The sequence below is a fragment of the Acinonyx jubatus genome, chromosome A3 (genome assembly GCF_027475565.1).
Source record: "Acinonyx jubatus isolate Ajub_Pintada_27869175 chromosome A3, VMU_Ajub_asm_v1.0, whole genome shotgun sequence".
Lineage (NCBI taxonomy): Eukaryota > Metazoa > Chordata > Mammalia > Carnivora > Felidae > Acinonyx > Acinonyx jubatus.
This window is the reverse complement of record NC_069388.1, coordinates 34,035,764-34,056,614: the sequence shown is the minus strand read 5'-3', so window position 1 is coordinate 34,056,614 and position 20,851 is coordinate 34,035,764. Positions and strand designations below refer to the sequence as shown.

At 37.8% G+C, this 20,851-nt stretch overlaps 1 protein-coding gene across 3 annotated transcripts in view; it reads right to left on the bottom strand.

Moving 5' to 3' along the window:
- The window catches only part of PLCB1 (phospholipase C beta 1), a 695,548-nt gene that overhangs the window by 40,557 nt on the left and 634,140 nt on the right, over positions 1 to 20,851 (bottom strand). Inside the window, exon 33 of one of the 3 annotated variants that reach the window (XM_027069593.2) lies at positions 4,065 to 4,898. The exons of the other annotated variants lie outside the window; for them this stretch is intronic. The gene's annotated coding sequence lies outside the window, so the exon portion shown is untranslated. Of the gene's footprint in view, positions 1 to 4,064; positions 4,899 to 20,851 lie in introns of those variants that run through there. 3 annotated transcript variants of the gene reach the window in all.

Genomic DNA, 20,851 nt, shown 5'->3' with positions numbered 1-20,851 from the left:
TCTGGGTTTTAATGTGCTGTTTCTTTTCTACTTTTTTGAGATGGAAGCTTAGGGCACTGAGTATCACCCTGTCTTCTTTTCTAGTATATGCATGGAAAGCTAGGCATTGCTCTCCGAACATTGCATATGTTTCATTTCATATGTGTGTATATATATCTATACACACACACACACACACACACACACACACATATATATAATAGGCTTATTTTTGATAGAGTGTGTGTGCTCTATTGTGGGAGAAGCAGAGACAGAGGGAGGGAGAGAGAGAGAGAGAGAGAGAGAGAGAGAGACAGAGAGAGAATCCCAAGCAGCCTCTGCGCTGACAGCACAGAGTCCATCGAGGGGCTCAATCTCACAAACACGTGATTGTGACCTGAGCTTAAATCAAGAGTTGGATCTTAACAAACTGAGCCACCCAGGCACCACATTTCATATGTTTTAATATGTTGCATTTTCATTACTGTTCAGTTCAAAATACATAGTTCTCATTTTAATTTTGATTTCTTCTTTGACCCCTGGGTTATTTAAAAGCATGTTGATCATTTTCCAAATACTTGGGGATTTTCTACTTTCTTTCCATCATTGATTTCTAGCTTAATTCCACTATGGTGAAAGAGTATACTCCACATGATTTTAATAATTTGAGGTTTTGAGACTGGCTTTATGACCTAGAACAGAGCCTATGTTGGTAAATTTTCAGTATGTGCTTAAAAGAATATGTATTATACTGTTGTTGGAGTTAATGTATTAAATGCATGGATTAGATTATGCTGGTTAACTGTGTTATTCAAATGCTCTGCATCCTTATTGATTTTTTTTCCTGCTTTTTGAGGGTAAGCTCCATCTATGATTGTGGATTTTTATAATTCTCCATGCAATCATCAACTAAAAGAAACCAAGTGTAGTTGTTCTAATTTCAGATGAAGTAGCTTAAGCCAGCCTTGTCCAATAGAAGTTTCTGGGATAATAGAAATGTTCTTTGTGCTATACCATAGAGTAGCCACTAACCATGTGGCTCATGAGCACTTGAAATGTGACTAGAGCAACTGAGGAACTAAATTTTTAAATCTGTTTATCTTTAATTTAAAATTAAAATTTAAAATTAAATAGACACACTAGGCTAGTGGCTACTGTATTGGATAGCATTACATTAAGGCAAGAAAAATTGAAGAGGGACATTTTGTATTGATAAAAAAATCAATGTAGTAGGGAAACATAACAATACTAAATAATGTATGCACCTAATAATTATATCTTCAAACTACATAAAGCAAAAATTAACAGATATGATATGCTTAGATCTATTCAAAGAGATAATGCGTACAACATGGGCATTTCAAGCATCTTTCCTGCCTCCAAAATACCAGAACTCTCTAAGCACCAAAAGAACTCATGATCTGTTTTCTCGAGAAGAAAAAAATGATCTAGTATTCTAAACCTGTACCCTCCAAGGAGGCATGTTTATGCTCAGAATATACTTAGAAAAATGATCCAATGGAATATGGGAAAAGAATACTAGGAAACTCCACCTGCAAGAAATTTAGCTTTACTCATACTTATTATAAAGTTTGATGCTGGTGTTTGCCAGATGTCTATGGGTGCCACACAGGGCTCAAGGCCTTCTGAGGAAAGAGGAGGGTCTCACATCTTTGAGCGCTGAACAGTGGAACCCTTGCTTATATGTTCAGTTTTGGCATCTTGCAATATGTTCAGTACCCATGTGGCCAGGTTAAGTGGATTTATGGGCTACTTTCCCTATTTGAACCAAACCAACCCTGCAAAAAAAATGGAGATGGACCATACTACTAATTATACAAGTGCTAAACAATAAATAGCTGGCAGAGTTGACTTTTCCCTTACTATTACATCATGAGATAACAATTAGATATCACAGGAGGATCAGTCTAAAAAATACTATTATTAAGAAAGCTCTTTGAAATATGAATTACTTCTCTTAGGCAACAACAAACCTTGCCTTAAGTGTAGAGCATGTTAACAAAAGTGTGAAGCCAGTATAATTAGCAGAGCACTTAAAAATTAAGCACCTATTGGTGGATAGGAATGAATGAAAGGGGTGTAATGATACAATAAACATAGCTGAGATGCATTCTTCCATTTCAATCTTCAAATCTATGTGAGGAATCTTTTCTTCCAGCAGGGACGGTTACTAAACCAAGCACTGAAAAAATACCTACACTTAGAGCCAATGCTTTAAATTTCTGAATCAAAGTGTTAAACTAAGACTGGAAATCATGAAGTCTGTTCAAACACATGTGCTCTCACTTTGAGAGCCAAAGAGCCATTTGAATATTAACAAAGAAAACACAATTTTCATCCTTTTTCATGATTATGCCATTATACTTTTAAAATATATTCTATATTCTATATACTTTTATTTGTAATGAATGTATATGTTAATCTAATAAAACATACAATGAGGGGCGCCTGGGTGGCTCAGTCGGTTAAGCGTCCGACTTCAACTCAGGTCACGATCTTGCCGTCCGTGAGTTCCAGCGTCGCGTCGGGCTCTGGGCTGACGGCTCAGAGCCTGAAGCCTGCTTCGGATTCTGTGTCTCCCTCTGTCTCTCTGCCCCTCCCCCGTTCATGCTCTGTCTCTCTCTGTCTCAAAAATAAATAAACGTTAAAAAAATTTAAAAAAATTAAAAAAATAAAACATACAATGAATAAATAAGTGAATATGCCTAAGGTGGGGGTGAATGTTTGGTTTTTAAGCATATCAAAACTTGTCAAATCAAAAAGTTGGCCTAAAACTACTGGCCTAATATTAAAGTTTGTTCCAGCAGGAAAGTAGAAGTCACTGGGTTGCCAATGTCTAACTTTAATTTTCAAAAAATGAAATTTTCCAAAACCAGGACGTCCTAACTTTGAAATAATGCCTTACAGAGGTTCTCTATATTCACAATATGGAAGTTCCTCAAACTTTTTGTCTAGATGATGCTATCAGGTCATGATTTAGCCACAACTTGGTAAAATACAAAAGGGCGAAATACTGTCATTCTCCAAACTCCAATACTCACAGTTTCATTTTGGTGAATTGCGTGTGGTTTCTGATATTAAAAAAAATAGTTCATGTGCGATTAACATCAATTAAAGAATATATATTCAGAATTTATGATTTCTTCCTTTTCAGATTTGGCCTGTTGTTTTTCTGTAATCATTTCACTGTCAAGTCCATGAATTGAACCTGTTGGGTACTAAATCCTCACACTTTCTTTAGTTCAATATGAAATAAAAAATACTTCAGTAGGAGATTTTGCATTTCCACAAAGCACTTTATATGATTCAAAACCACCCTTCTGAATTACTTGTAAGTCTAGACAAATAGTCAAAACCAGTAGTCATTAGCAAGAAATGATAATAAATAGCTCTGACCGTTTATTTGATATAAAGTTCACAAAGAACACTAAAATTGATCCAAATATTAAAAATCTGCATTAAAAATAACATCATTCACTTTCCATGTAAGCATTTTTACTGATTACCTACCTATCCCTATGCATGAGTAAGCTGGCCCTTACCATTCTCTCCAGGCTTTTAGAATATTGTAAAGCATGGCATTTGCAGTGGTCACATTTCATTCTATTTTACACTGATGTCATCATTTCCTTGTTCTGTTCCAATTTTATTACAGTTTGCAACCGTGACCACGTAAGCCAAGATGCTTTCAAAACTACAGACGTAGGCTATTAATTCTAACTTTGATAGCAATTGGACAAGGCTAATGCCTTATTTACATTTACTCCCTTCTTACTCCAAACCAGAGACCACATCAAATAACTAGCTCTTTGCACAAAGCTAAAGAATCAAATTAAAGCCCCTCCAAGCAAGTTCAACATCCCTAAGAAATGACTCCGAGAAGTTACCGCAAGTATGAATCACACATTCAAAGACATGAGCCGAGAGTCAGTGGAGAATTTGAATTTGGAACTGCAGAGCCTGTTAGTTCCATGCACAGGAACAAAACCGTCAGAAATTGTGATCTGCATGGTTCAGAACTTATTTCCTTTATTAGCATCTAGCCTGGAATTCTGATTTTAATATCAATTAGCACAAGCATAATGGCAGAGATTATAAATCAGGAGTTGCATGCACATGCGTACCATGCTTAGAGCCCCTGCCAGCAAAGGGATTTGTCTTATGGAAGGATAGAGCTAGAAAGGCAGTAAAAGCTCGAGATTCAACACAGAATGAAGAGAACTGCTGATTTCCATTAATGTGACTGTACTTATCTCTTTTTAACAAAGATCTATTTTAGAAGGGAAAAGGCAAACACATTAGTCTCATGATTCCCACAAGGGGAAAAAGAATTTGTCTGTATTATAACAGTTATGATAAGGGGTTCTGTTCTTTAAAATAAAGCTACAGCTAAAGGTAATTAAAGTAACATGACAAAGCATATTGTTTTAGAAATAACTCCATAAAATGACTTAATAGCCATTACTCACATGTTTTAAGGAAGCTGCCATGCGAGATAACAGTAGACTACTTCTGCAGATTGCAATAACAGAAAATGCTTATACAAAGTGTTTTATTGTTAGTTTTTTTTCAGTTATAATTATAGTGGGATGCTATGCCTGCATATAAAATAAAATCTGATATGAAATTTAAAAAGGGGTAAATCATTGAGGCACCTGGGTGGCTCAGTTTGGTTTAGCTTCCTACTCTTGATTTCAGCTCAGGTCATGATAGTGAGGGGCCTTCTTGGAATTCTCTCTCCCTCTGTCTCTGACCCTTTCCTGCGCATGTGTGTACGTGCAAATTCTCTCTCTTAAAAAAACCCACAAAAAACCATTCACAAAGGGGGGGGTAGTCATTCAGTACGATGGGTGAATCAGGTCACATTATTCTTGATGAGATTCAGTATGAAGTAGTATCTACCAAATAAAAAAGAAAATCAAATCAATGAAAGATTACATGTTGAATTTGCTCTTATAGCATATATGAATTTATTGTCTCCAAAAACAAAGAAAAACATACTGGCTAAAGTTATTAAAGTTATGAAAACTTGGAACTTGTGAAGAGGGAGTCTATGATTTGCTCTAAGATAATTTGCTCAAGCCTGTCCCTTTACAGACTTTCCACATTCCCTGGACCTCTTGCAATATCTTTTTCCACTCAACTCACAATTTCCTTTCCTTGGGTACTTTCTGCAGACCAAGTACTCTTTTTTTTTTTTTTTAGGCTCTTTTTTTTTTTTTAGGCTCCTGTCTACTTATGTCAATGTCACAGAGCCGTCATTTCACTTGGTTGTATCTCCCTAATGAGATTACCAGTGAACTGAAAGCAGGGACCAGGTCTCTTTCATCTTTAGAAGCTCACACTATTTTTGGACTGGCTGATTGGGGTGCAGGGCTGTGCTTGGGCTCATACAGGAGAAGATCCCATTATTGCTACTTCAATTCAGTTTTATGGGCTCTCACAGCAGCCCTACAAATGTTGGAGAATTCTCTGTGGTTCTATGAAGTGTGAACAGAACACTGGGGAAAATATGTTGACCCCCCCCACTCCACATACACACAGATCAGCCCTGAATCTTTGGGAGTCCACAGCTCCAGCACATTTTTTAGAAGTACTGAAAAAATTTAATAAATAAATGAAAAGAAAGTAGACTTTAGAGTCTACCATAATCCTGTTTGATGCTTAGTTTCTATTAGTGAAACTAGTTACTTAACTGTTTGAGCTCCATTTCTTCATTTATAAGTGAGTGTATGTATGACACATAATATTAAACCTAGCTACCATCGGATCTGCTGGGTCATCCAATCAGAACAAAGGCTGACCCTCCTACAAAGAGAAAATTTTCCTAATGGCCTTTGAATTGAAGTGTTTTCCTGGTTCTCCAGCAACTTCTGGCTTTTGGACTTGAACTGGGACATCTCTGCTGTGCAGATTTTAGACTTTCCAGCCTCCATAATCATGTGAACCAGTTCCTTATAATAAATCTTGTAGCTTCTATTGGTTCTGTTTCTCTGTTCCATCTCTTAAAGGTCACCTTCTCAATAAAGCCTTCCCTGACCATCCTTTAGGAATAGAGAACTTCCACTCCCTGTCCCCCTTTCTTCTTTGAGTTTTCTCTATAGTTTTATTTCCTCCCAACATGCTACATATTTCATTTCTTTATTTTACCTGTTGTTTGCCATGAAAACTGTACGGGAGCAAGATTTTTTGCTCATTTTCTTCCTCGCTGGATTCCCATTACTCAGAATAATGCCTGGCACATAGTAGATGTTCAACAAGAATTTGTTGAATGAGTGAACTCAGGAAGGAAACAAATCACTAATTCAAGGGTTGTTTTTGATCAAATACTTTTTGAGGTCTGCAGATTTCACACATACAATCTATAAGAAATGTGGTTGTAATGGTTTGTACTACTACCATAGAGTGCATTCCAGAAGGATGTGCAAGAGCATGGAAAGGGAAAGACTTTTAAGATACCTCATGCAGAACTGCAGACACTAGTAAAGGTACCAATAAATGGAGGGAATTGAATGTACTACTGGTGTATTAGTTTCTTGTGGCTGCTATAGCAAATTACCACAAATTATGTAGCTGAAAATGCTAGAAATCCATTGTCTCACAGTTCTGGAGGTCAGAAATCTGAAATCAAGATTTGGCAGGGTTTTCCTCCTTCCCAAGGCTCCTGGGGAGAACTAGTTCCTTGCCTCTCCTAGCTGGTGGCTGCCGGCATTCTTTATTGTGCCTGTACCCCTCCAGTTTCTGCCTCTGTGATCATATTTCCTCTTCCATTTCTGCTTGTGTCAAATCTTTACTCTTAGAAGGACACATCTATTGGAGTTAGAGCCCACTGGAAAATCCAGGATGATCTCCTCATCACAAAGTCCATACCTTAATTGTATCTTCAAAAGCTCTTTTTCCAAATAAGGTAACCTTCATAGGTTCAGGGAATTAGAATGTGGACCTGTTTTGGGGGGGACCATCACTCAACCCACTCCAGCTCTTATAAAAAAAATTGGAGTTTGCTATGATTCCACAACAATTCTTGATTGTGCTGTCTAGCTGCCAATATGGGGTACTTTCTGAGGAACATGGGCCTCTGTCATCAAATCACTAATCTCCATTGTGCTTCCCTAAGAAATCAGACTAATCCATGTGGTAAAGTTTTAAACAGTTCCCTTTTATAGTAAAGATCTTTGCTCAGGAAGCCATCCACTGAAAGAAAGATCAAACATTGTCTTTAAACAAGGGAGTCATCTGTGGGTCAGGCTTTCAATCCTGATACTTTCCTCTCATTTCTCACAATCTTATGATAGGGATTTTTATAATCTGGCTCAGGAACTATCATGAGCTTGAATCCATGGAAAAGGAATCCATCTCACTTTGCACTCAAGCTTATAAGATGTCAGTGGTCATCAAGATCATCTTTTAAGCAATGATGCAGCACAAGGACGTGCAATGAAATCCAAGTTCATAATTTCTGGCTATTTTTCCTCGTGCCAGTCTCTATATCTTATGGCTGCATTTTCACCTTCCCTGACACTCAGGAGACCTAAAACCTCTAAATTAAATTTAATTTGTTTAAAGTATCATAATGGGCACTTTTCAGGACCAAGTATTCCATGATTTATTTAAATTTCCTATATAACTCTCCATTTCCCTGAGTAAGTATAAACAACTGTTCTATTTAAAATTTAAGGCCACAAAATTTTATTACAGCCAGTAATAGTTTCTTTTTTGCTGTTAGAAATGGAACCAATTACATTTCTGTCCTTACATCCTTAGGTCAATAAAATGTCGATTAAAAGATCATATGCAAAGGACAAACAATATCTACTAGGTGAATTCATAAGTCTGAACCTGACTTTGAAAATTAAATTTTAACTGGAAGAATAGGGAATAAGAATAAGGAATAATAATAGAAATAAATTTGTGAAATTTGTTTCAAAAAATTCATTTATCAAAAAATAAATTGCCATTTCAACTTTTTTGTTTTGGGGCTTTGCTTTCAAGAAGAAGAGGCATATTATGATAAGAGGAACTGGTGGGATTTATTCAACATCCCAATGTCTAAGGTAAGTCCTGAGGGCATTAATATGACCCCACTCTTTTATAATGATGAGAACATCATAGTGATGATCCTAAGGCACTGGAGGCCAAGGGCAAATCATCCAGCTAGAAACAAAAGCAGGGAAATTTTAAATGAATATCGAGAGACAGAAAGGTCACCATTGAACCTGTGGTCAACATTCTAATGAAATATGATATGACTGTCCATCATGTGGCAGATAGTTGTGTGGGCCAGAGAAAAAGCAGGGTTACTTTCATCTCCCCTTCCAGGTTTCTCTGAACATGAGTATATATTATATGCTCTGAATGTAGTGGAGGGTTCTACCTATGGAAAACAGCATTGCTTCTAAAGGCTGTGTCTGGGGTTATCCCTGTGAAATCTGGGCTACAATATATGCTCTGCCTATATGTCAGTCTTTAAGTAGATTTGATTACAATTAATACATGCAGACACACATTCAAGAGTTTCTCGTGAGGTTCAAATATTTCTTTAAAAAAACAACTATAAAGTTCGTTGCATTTAGACAGGGTACTTGATCTGATACATAATTTAAAAAAATGCATGTGATGGGTTAGTGGTCCTGTTTCCTCTATCATCCTGAACCATTTGATAGGGAATATTTTTATCTATCAAACATGCATTGGGTGATCCTTACCTGTGCTTTCTTCTCAAGGACATAAATGCAGAATATCACTATTTTATGGAGTAGTCTTCTGTTTTCCTCATTCCCCTTTCCAACTCAGTCCCCACATCACAGAGTAATTCTACTAAAACAGAAATTGGACTATGCATTGAGAATGACTGCTATTGTCCTACGAATAAAGCTCTAAGCCCTTATTGCCTCTTGGAAGGGTCTGCCAGTTCTGGCCCTATTTTCTTTCTCAGCCTCATCTCTCTTCCTTCCTTCCTTCCTTCCTTCCTTCCTTCCTTCCTTCCTCCCTTTCTTTTCTCTCTTTCTGTTTTTTTTTTCTTTTTCTTTTTACCCATCCCTTCTCTGATAAGACTTCCTTCATTTTCTCCAATGGTCCCCTTCCTTACATCCTCTAGAAATGATGCATGATGGAGCTAATACCATTTCTTGGTCCAGTGGTTATAAATCAAAGACCACTGACAGTATAAACATTTAAAAGGAGACTTTGGATTATATATGTAGACAATTTGAAGCAATTATCAAAGACAGATGGGCTTCATGATATTTTCTGACAAGACCGTCTATCTGGCATTGGATCCTCTATGTGGTGAAAAAACACCTTTTGCTCCCCAAACTGCTGCTATATGCTTCAGGGATCTCCATCATAATTTCAAATCCCATTCAGTAACGCAAAATTTTACTCCAAGAATCTTTTTTTTTTTTTTGGTTTGGTTTAAAAACCAAATGGTTTATATGTTCCCAGTTGGCTCTACCCTTTCCATTCATTAATATTAAATTAAATTAAATAAATCAGATGCATGTCAGCAAGAAAACTAAATGTCAAAAAGGCTGAATTTTAGCTCCCTTTACTATGGAATTACTGGTCCAAGGACTCCTTCCACGCATGCATCAACATGGAATTCTATGTTGATCAGATGTCCTCAAATCTGCCTACAGAACATTCCAAAAATATCTATTTGCCCCAGGATATAAAGAAAGACAGTACAAACCAAAGTAGGTGGATAGGAACCAGGCTCAGAAATCTTACAGACTGGAAATATATGAGCTCATGTTCGTTCTATCATATCATGGTATTAACCTGAAAAACCCCCTAGCAGCCAGTGATTGGAACTGCCGCTGGGAGGTCAAGGGTGCACACTCCTGAGGTGGGGATTTGCATTTGTGCCTGAATTTAGCCATGCCCAAGAAAACCTGGACAGCATTTTGTTGGCCAACATTCCCTTGGGTCACAGATTTTCCTGATGATTTACTCCTTTGAAGTCACTTAGGCTTAAGGCTAATGCTGAGGACTTAAGAGATTTAAACAAGCAATGCATTTCCTGAGGGTTTTTTCCCCCCAGATACAATCTTGTACAACAACATTATCCAATGGGTGTTGGCTGAGCTTCCTAAGGTACTTTGTCACAGCACCAGTCAATACACAGGTACAAAAGATGCAATCCTGTTCCTGCAGAAATTCTCAATAGCCTTGTGGTATTTCTGACAGGGAATGGCTCCACGAAGATCTTGCATGTATTTAATCCTGGCCCAATAAGAGGTGGCATATTCTTAATAGTGAGCCCATTCTCAAGAGATGGGGAGACATGATAATAATGAGAGCAGATTGATGCTGGCTTGGCTCAGCATCAAATAATTTTTCATTGTTTCAGCCTTTCCGCCTAAGAGAAGGTTAAGAAGATAATTGGCAATGCCGTCAGGAGGGTAAGTGAATTTCCTTGTTTCATGCTGTCAAGCCTTTGAGAGAACTTAATTTGTGTTTTGACAATGGGGAGGATAGCGGGTTCTAGACAGAAATGAGCTTTCGACAGTATCTTTAAAAAATTACAGAAAGACTCTGAGAAAGCGGAGGTTTTGATGAAGCCCTTTGGATTCATGTTAAAAGCTACCTCCAGCATTTCTGGAGCCCTTACCCCAGTCCACCATCAAATCCTAACATGTAGGGTATCCTCCAGCAAGCAAATCAGGGCATGAGCTCTGAAGACACTATTCCTTCCTCTGATTTCCTTTTCCAAAACCACAGAGAATGGTCTCTTTCAAAGTGATTTGTGACACTGCTACGTTCCCTCCTTTAGCTCAAGCATTAGCAAACTTTTCTGTAAAGAGTCGGAGAGTAAACATTTTAGACTTTGCAGACTATCGGGTCTGTTACAGCTACTCATTCTGGCAGCTGCAGTGAGACAACAGTCACAGACAATACAAAAAGGAATGGGCATGGCTGTGTTGAATAAAACTTTATTTAGAAACCCTAAATTTGGAATTTTGGATGATTTTCTTATGTTCTAAAATATCATTCTTCCTTTGATTGTTTTTCAATCATTAAATTTTTTTAAAACATTTATTTATGTTTGAGAGACAGAGGGAGACAGAGCGTGAGCGGGGGAGGGGCAGAGAGAGAGGGTGACACAGAATCCAAAGCAGATTCCAGGCTCTGAGCTGTCAGCACAGAGCCCAATGCAGGGCTTGAACTCATGAACCATGAGATCATGACCTGACCTGGAGTCAGACACTTAACTGACTCAGCCACTCAGGCGCCCCAGGTTTTTCAATCACTTTAAAATGTAAAAGTCATTCTTAGTTCATCAGGCTATGCAAAACTGGCAGTAGCCTGGATTTGATTCCTACTTTAGTCAGAGACCTTTCAGTTGAACTTTCTGGGACGGTGCAAAAGTTACATACTGGCACTGTTCAACACTGTAGACACCAGCTACACAGCACTATTGAAATGTGGCTGCTGTGACACAAACACTTAATTTTTAAGATTATTTAATTATTTTAAATTCTAATTGCCACTTGTGGCTAGTGGCTACCGTGTTAGACAGTGCAACTCCATAATTATCTTTCATATTAATTTAAAAAACACGTTCTTGCCTTTTGCTTACGTTAAAAAAAATAAAGAAACAAATAGATTCTTCTACTTGCTGCTTAAGTTATACAGTTACTGTTCCTTCTGAAAAAATCATAGTTGATGTCTTGGTTTTAATTACATAAGAAATATGGGCAAACACACACAGCATGTGCAAATACATGCACACACATGCATGAAATGCAGCTCTTCACTGAAATGTCATCACTACCAAATTCAGCAAAACAAAAATTGTGGAAAGATGGGGCGCCTGGGTGGCTCAGTTTGTTAAGCATCCGACTTTGGCTCAGGTCATGATCTCACGGCTCCTGAGTTTGAGCCCTGCATCGGGCTCTGTGTTGACAGCTCAAAGCCTGGGGCCTGCTTCAGATTCTGTGTCCCTCTCTCACTCTGCTCCTCCCTCATTCATGCGCTCTCTCTCTCTCTCTCTCTCTCTCAGGAGTAAATAAACATTAAAACAAATTTTTAAAAAAAATTGTGGAAGGAAAACTATGTCTATCAATAAGGATAGTATCCTCTTATTCAATATCTACTATGAAAACCCAATATTAGACAATGGAAACTACTGTATAATATGAACTTAAACTTTTCTACTAGTTTCCTCGATTATTCGTTTCAAAATCCTATACTTCTGTTAAACATAGCTTACAATAATGAGCTTGCAAGACTGACCCAAGGATGTCATGTTCTAAAATAAATGAGGTGGTCATTTCTAAGTAAATGACTGTGCGTGAACCCCGAGCCATCTCAAATAAAATCTCAGACCATCTATGGCCAGTACCTTATGCTAATCCCACAGGTCAAGGCCAAAGTAATTGACTAGTAAAAGACAAACGCATAAAATCACTAACGCTTAAACGGTTTTGGTAACAAGCATCATTTAGCACACATATAAAGTCCTGTTCATTAAAATCTAACCCAATTAAAAAGTATTCTTCATCTTGATTAAGACCATTTATGGTGAAACTTCTATCATTACTGGCAGAGGTAATCTAGAGTTACCTAAGGAAATTCTAAAGCAAGAAATGGGGATGGTTGTCTATCCTTGGTAAAACAAAACAAAGCAAAATAATAGGGAAGAAGTAGAAGTTCGTGGTGAAAAAAAAAAATTCTTGCCCCTACAATTCTAATGCTTTGTTCAGAATAACCTCAGGCCAAAATCCTCCTTGAAAGTTCTCCAAGGCTCCATCTGAGGCCTTTTCTTTCTCTTGCTATATTCTGTTCCTTGGGAACCTCATTCATGCTCATGTCTCCCTTCCACCTTTATACCTATACCTGTATTTACATCTGATTCACAAATCTTTACTTTCCAACGAACTTGTCTCTTCATTCTAAATTGGTATACCTCACCATCTGCATGACTTCTCTCTTAGATGCCTCTAAGGCATTTGAGTCATGCCATGTCCAATTCTGCCCTCATGGCTCCTTCCATCTTTTACAGTTTGGCTGTCTTCTGAAATTCCCTGGGCCAGTGATGGGTGACAATAACCACCCAGTTGCACAAACTTCAAATCCAGGTAATTCTGTGACTCTTTCCCTCCACCTACCACTGACCTAGCACCAAATCCTACTTCTTACATCCTTCAACCTCTCTTTTTCTCCGTTGTTACAAACCAAGTCCACACGGCTAATGTCTCTTGACTGCACTAATAGAATAGCCCTAATCTTTTACATCCTGCTTGCCCTTTCTATCCTTTAATTTGTTCTCTTCAATCAATAGGATTTTTTCAAAACTTAAATCTGGTCATATCACTACCTCCACCCAGGCTTAAGACTTGTTAGGATAAAAACCAAAATTGCTAATGTGTGGGTTTCACTTCTGTCCACCTTTCTTTCCCCATTTTATATTTTCTTCTTTGCTTTGTGTGCACTCTCTACCATGGCCTTTCAGTCCCTTGAACACATAATGGTCCCTCCTACCACACATCCTTTGCATGTACTATTTTTTCTCTCTACAAAGATTTCCCTCCATCTATATACTCTTCCTCACTCCACTGGACCCCACATCATTTACTTACTTAGTTCCTACTCAACTTCAGCACCCAATTCAAATATTACTTGCTCTAAGAAGTCCTACCTGATCTTTTACCCTTTGATACCTACCCCATCCAGACTAGTCTAGATTTTTCTGTAATAAATTTTCCTGGAAACATCATCCTTTCCTTCAGAGAAGGTATGTCAGTTTGTAGCTACACATTCCTTTATGTGATCATTTGTTTTCTGCCTACCTCTCTCACTTCTCCATTAGTTCTGCTAGAGCAGGGACTGTGTCTACTTTTATAAACAATGCTTTCCCCAGAACCTGGTATGGTACAGACACATTAAATGAATTTAAGAAATGTTTGAATGGAGAAATGTACAACAACAAGGATATGGGGATAGTATAAATATATGGAAGCATCTGGGGACGGGAAGTATAAGATGCCAACCTTCTATGCAAGCCCAAGCTACTCCAGGGATATTTCCTCTCTATAGCTGGTTTTGACTTACAGACTCCATGGCTCAACACCAACTAATATACATGCTATTATGGGGTGTGTGTTGTGTGTGGTTTACTAACTTACTCCTTCCTGCCTCCATGTTACATTTCTGTTTTTATTTCCCCCACATCTCATTTTCCCCATTTATTCTCTGTTGATTTTTATCTTTCTATTCTGCATGCACTATTGTCAGCTGTGTTAGCTGTGCAAACAAAGCTACCTCTAAATAAATAATATTTATAATTATAATAATTAATCCCAATCCTTATCATACCTTTAAAGCTCTGAAGTCCAAAACCCTGAAGACACATTAATTCCAGTGGCTTTGTGATAATCAAGTAGCCAGTTGGTTACTGGACAAATAGCCAGACAAACCTCATTGTCTCAGTATGATTATTTCTTTGCCTTTGAGGCTACATATAGTTTTTATCGCATGCTCTTCCATATCCACTTCATGCTGTCCCTGAATCCCTCTGAATTTCTGGGCATGTAATAAAAGTAAGATAAATGAAGCAAAGACAGAATCTATTCAGACTCTAGCATCCAATGAAAATAATAGACAGTGAAATCATATTTAAACTTGTGCTGCGATGCCTTTGGATTTACCTTGAAGACATTTTTCTGGGACAGGTAACTGTCCTGGGGTTGGTGGCTGGTATATCAGCGCTGTTTTCCAGGGTCTCCTCTCAGAGATATATTTGCATCCATCTGACATTGATTCATGTAGCCAGATGGCAAAGGACAGAGCTGGGTCATTCCATACAAGGTGTGACCTACTTACAGGTCCAACAATCTGTGGTTTAATACTAAATAAAAGTATTGAGACTTTGAGTTAAAAAATGCAGTTTGATTACTGTACATGCAGCATGAACAGTCTGAATGCAGGATGCATCAGGTGCAACAAAGGGATACGATGCTAAACTGATTCTCTAAGGCTGGGTGATAAGGAGTGTGGTGGGTGTCATTGCCAACTCAGTGAGGTGCTGACAAAGCCGTTAAGAACCAGGAATGAACACTGAGGCAAAATGTCAAAGTGAACAAAATGTCACTAGCAGATAATGGTGATGACCTTATGACTTGGTCGGAAGTATTCCAGGATATTTTGAATGTGTAAAATCTTCAAGGGCCTTCTGAACTATCTAAGAGGTGGTAGAGACCAAATGCATCCCTGTGTAAAAAGCCTTCCTGGCTTGAGCCTGTTCTCTGTTGAAACAAGGTATGAACCCAAAGGATAAGAACTGAATCAGAGCATCCCATAGAAGCAAAGACGCAGTTAGGGCCTTTGCCCCTAACACCAAGACATAACTGGTTTAAAATGGCCTTGTTTGAAACTGGCCACAGACACGTCAAATCAAATATTAATATTTCGATATGATATAAAACTGGATAAAGTATATATTAATTGATTAGGAAGCTAATATAATGTTGTATTAGGAAATAATATCATCTCTGTTCTCCCCAGTTCACATACTAATTTTATCGCAACAGATCAAAGGTAGAACTATCATTCTTTTAATTAGTCTTGGAATTCAGAAGTGTTTTCCCAATAGGGGATTTCAATGCCATTTCTGAGAAGTGTTCAGGGAGATGCAGGACTGTTGCTTAGGAAATTTATCCAGCTCATGTGTAGCTGCCTTTTATTTGCTTTCTGGTGGAGACTCTGACTTTGCTACAATAATTGGATTTGCATCCTAATACTCTTCTTACCACTGATCTCATCCTTCAATCTGCACGCTGCCTGTAGGCATCGCTATAACTCTATAGTTAAGAGAAATGCCCAGAATCCCACTCCTACCTCTTTGGTAAATTGGCCTCCAAATTGCTCAGGTCTTGATTTTACTCTGACCATTTTAGGCCACTGCTCCTGACAACTGGGAGGCCAGCCCTCTGACATATGTTGACATTAGTATCAATAGTTGATACTAATGGATTCATTTTTTAAAATCTTATGTTGTATTTTTTTTTTACAATCTTATTGACTATATTCTCTATGCTGTACTTTTCATCCCTGGGACTTATTTATTTTATAACTGGAAGTTTCTACCTCTTACTTCAAGTTTGCTTTTACTTTTTTTCTTGCTTTCTTTTGGATTACTTTTTCCAACCTCATATTTTTCTTCTCTCAAACATATGAAGTTATATATTCTTATAATACTAGACATTTCAATATTTATCACAATCAAGCAAGTGTATGTCAATATCTTTACCCTCTTGCTGAACAACACAAGGACGTAGGATATTTTAATACCAATGACCTCTTCTTGAATGGTATAGAATTGTTTTATATGTCAGTTCTAATCTAATCCCATAAGACATTACTATCATTTTATATAATCAATGTTCATGTAGAATTATCTACCTATTTACAATTTTCTTTGGTCTTTGTTCAGACTGTCCATCTGGATTGATTCTTCCTCTGACTAGCATAAAGGTTTATGATTTCCTTTAATGAAGGTCTGCTAACAGTAATCACTCAGCCCTTCCTGCCCCCTCACCCCTACCCCTCATCTTCTGTCATGTGGGTTGGACTGAAAATGCCTTTAGTGCTGTCACTTTTAAGTGATAAACTCTAGACTGGCAGAACTTCTCTTTCAGCACATTGGAGATACTAGCCCACTGGCTTCTTGCTTCCATTGCTACTGCTAAGAAGCCAATTTTGCATTTAATTGTCATTTCTCTAAAAGTAATTTCTCCTTAGCTGTTTTTAAGATATTTGCTTTGTCCTTGGTCTTCTGAAACTGCAATATGATGCATATAGATATGGAATTGTTTAAAATGTATCTTGTTTGGGATTACTGAATCTATGAATTTGTACCTTTCATCCACTCTGAAATACAACCCCTTTTCATATTCTCCTGTCCTCATTGTCGCTCACCTCTTCTTCTCATGTTATCCATCCTGGCTCTTAATCTCTCTACCATATTTTTCATCTCTGACACTCTCCTCAGTATTACTCCTACTGAGTAATATTATAGGTCTCTTTCAAAATCTCCTAAGTCTCTCTCTATTGCTGGAATCTGGAATTTTAAATGTAATTATGTTTTCATTCATAAAAAGTCAATTTGTTTTCAAATGTACTTCATCCCCCTTTTTAGTCAATTGCTTTTGAAGCATATTATCAATTCTAAAAGCACTTGTTTAACATTCTGTTTCTCATATTCCAAAATATAAAGTTTTATAGTGCTCATTCTGCTGTCTTTGTTTCTGCAGGTTCTCATTCATGGACTTTCTTTGTATTCATTGTAATTGCTTTCATGAGCTGATATTTCTTGGAAATTTAACTGTAGTAATGGCATAAGGTCTGGTTTGAGGACGGGCTCCTTTAGAGACAAATAGATTGATTACACCAGGAGCCCCAAAGATTTCTAGGATGAGACATATTTAAACGAAATCCTGAGTGTGTTAGGTGGTGTGAATTGAAGTTTAAACCCACATGAGGGATAGCTTGTGATCATGAATTCTAAGGGAGAAATTTTCCTCCTCAAAACACTAAGCTTTGAGACCAACGATTTTCTTGCAGTTCTTTGAAATGATGAGTTTATTTTTTATTCATGAATACTGTGATGTTGTGTGGTCCTCTGAAATCCCAAGTTTATGTACTGGGGCTCTTATTAGACTCTTCACTTTGTCTACATTTCCTGTTTGTCCACTACCCACACATCATGAAAAAAAAAAGGTAAGTTCAATGTCAACTTGACAGATACTTTCAAGGTGAAAAACAGCTTTACTTCTCTCTCTGCCTCTCTGGGTACCTGCTTTCACTTGGGCTTTGTGCTTTGAGCATTCCGTAATTTCTTTCCCATTCGCTGATGAATTTAAACATATTTTGAAAGTTATACAGAGTTTTTATTGGAAACTCAGGTCTCTACAGTTTGCTTTTTGATGTTTTCAGAGCTTAGATCATCAGCAACAGATGTGGGTTTCTATATGGCTGAGGAACAGGTGACTTTAGGATTGCTTCAGAATCACTGTAATTCTACTAAAAACCAATCAAGTTTGAAGGGCTAATTAACAGAAATGCAGTGATATCAACGAATCATAACAGCTTCTTTTAGGCTAAATTGGACTTTTTAAAACCAGAAATAGAAAGAAAAAGGGCACTTGAAACAAGTGGATCCAGATGAACAGTTAGAGAAAAGCCTCGATTTCGAACAATCTCCCATTTGAAACTAACTTGTAGCAGTAATAAAGTCTTTAACATTAAAATTTGGAATATTTTTTGATCACCCAGATCATATACAAATACATTATTTCTAGAAACACATGTCAACACACAATATAGTTAGCTGCAAAGCATCCCTTGACCACCTCGCCAATCCCAGCCGCCTCCTTCAACTTAACCACGGTTTAAAAGTTTGATGTGGGGGTGCCTGGGTGGCTCAGTTGGTTAGGTGTCCAACTTAGGCTCAGGTCATGATCTCATGGTTTGTGAGTTCGAGCATCGTGTTGGGCTCTGTGCTGATGGCTCAGAGCCTGGAGCCTGCTTTGGATTCTGTGTCTCCCTCTCTCTCTGCCCCTAACCCGCTCATGCTCTGTCTCTCTCTCAAAAATAAATAAACATTTAAGAAACTTTTAAAAAGATAATAAGCATTTAAATAAGCATTAAAAATAAAGTAAAAGTTTGATGTGTAAAAGTCTAGAATTTCCTATATATTATTCTTACTTATATTCATATCTATGCACATACACGTAGACACCGAGTTTGTTTTCCATTTTAGAAAAACATGTAGAAGGTATGGTATTCTGCACATCCAGACATGTTTTTGAGTTCTACTTTCTTGCCTAATAGTTCAGATATAACAATCCTCCATTAAATCATTTCATAATTTTGAAGATTTGACTTCTAGATTTTCTGTAGGAAATCTTGATCCCATCTGACTGTCAATTTGTGACTGGGAGTTTCCTTTCTGGAAATACTTGGACATTTATCTTTCTTCTTAGTATTCCAAAATTTCCCAGCTTTGGGCTTTACTGTGGACCCTTTCTCTCATGTTGCTGGGCAATCAGTTTGGCTCTTCTGTCTGGTAACTAATGTTCTTCAGTTGTGAAAACGTTTCTTATCAGATTTCTTTGATAATTTGTTTCTTTCAGTTTTCTCTGTCTGGTGCCCCTCTCAGTTGGGGGCCTGTGCTCTGGTCACTTAGTTTTTGCCTTTCTTTTCTCCAAAATCAGTTACCTCCTTTCTGTTTGCCTTCTACATTCTAATGATATATTGATCTCCTATATGCTATTAACGCTTGTTTTGCATTCTTTGACTCTTTTCTCCCCCTTAACTATCATTCTGGGAGAAACCATTTACATGCCACTTCTAAGAATCTGTCCCTTGAAGTGCACAAGACTCCTTAAGAATACACATAGGAAGGGGTGCCTGGTAGCTCGGCTGGTTAAGCATCCAACTCTTGATTTTAGCTCTGGTCGTGATCTCACGGTTGATGAGTTTGGGCACTGTCAGTGCAAAGCTTGCTTAGGATTCTCTCTCTCTCTCTCTCTCTCTCCCCATCCCTCTACCTCTCCCCCACTCATGCTCTCTCTCTCTCTCAAAATAAGTAAACATTAACAAAATAATATACATAGGTTATATAAATGTGTTCCATATTTTAAAGTTTCTGTTGTTTTATATTACTATATATAATTATATGCTATATATTATCTATATATGAGCGAGAGAGAGGTTATTTCTACTATACAGAAAAATTTGTTGCCTTTTAAAATTTAAATTGCATCCAGGACAGGGGCGCCTGGGTGTCTCAGTCCGTTAAGCAACCGACTTCGGTTCAGGTCATGATCTCACAGTTCCTGAGTTCAAGCCCTGCATTGGGCTTTGTGCTGACAACTCAGAGCCTGGAGCCTGCTTTGAATTCTGTGTCTCCCTCTCTCTCTGCCCTCCCCTGCTCACACTCTGTCTCTCTCTCTCTCTCTCAAAAATGAATAAACTTCAAAAAATTTTAATTGTGTCCAGTGCATAATGAGATCCTTTTTTTTAGTATATCAATTTTTAATTGTTTTGTAATCAGCAGATAATTTTTAATATTCAGGCCTGTATAGGTCTTATTTCTTTTTTTGTGTTGCGTTGTAATTCACTAAAATGGAATAGGGCTGGGAGAAGAGAGTAGCTGGGGGTGAGGTTGGGAGGACAAAATAGGATGCTGGAGACTAGATGTCTGGCCTGGTCCTACCACTATCTGTGAATGGACCTCTCTGGGCCTCTTTTCATATCTGCTAAATGAAGATGTCAGCCCAGCTTATTTCAAAGTGCTTTTCATTTCTTATTGTATGTATTTCTTATTCTGTGTAATTTTTCTTTTTTGTTTTTTTAAAATGTTTATTTCTTTTTGAGAGAGAAAGAGAGAGAGAAGGGGCAGAGAAAGAGAGACACAGCATTCAAAGCAGGCTCCAGGCTCTGAGCTGTCAGCACAGAGCCCGACATCATGACCTGAGTTTAAGTCGGACACTTAACTGACTCAGCCACCCAGGCGCCCCTGTAATTTTTCTAAAATTCTCTACCTTAGGTTTCTCAGGGTTAGCAGTGGCGTTTACCCCGTCTTTGGATGAATGTAAATTCAATTTGCCCATGGCTCAACACGTTTTTGCATGAATAAGGAAGCTAGCAGAGAACGGCACTGTAGCCTGAACACAAGATGTTGTCAGGAGTCCAGTGGAAAAATCCCATTAAGTCAGAAAGGATAACGCCCTTCCTGGACACTGGAGGTAATGAAAACAAAACCCTCAAGGTTACGTAATCAATTTTTCAATTAATAAGCTTTCTCCTCCCTTTAATAGTGTATACATTAATTGCAGCTGAAAAT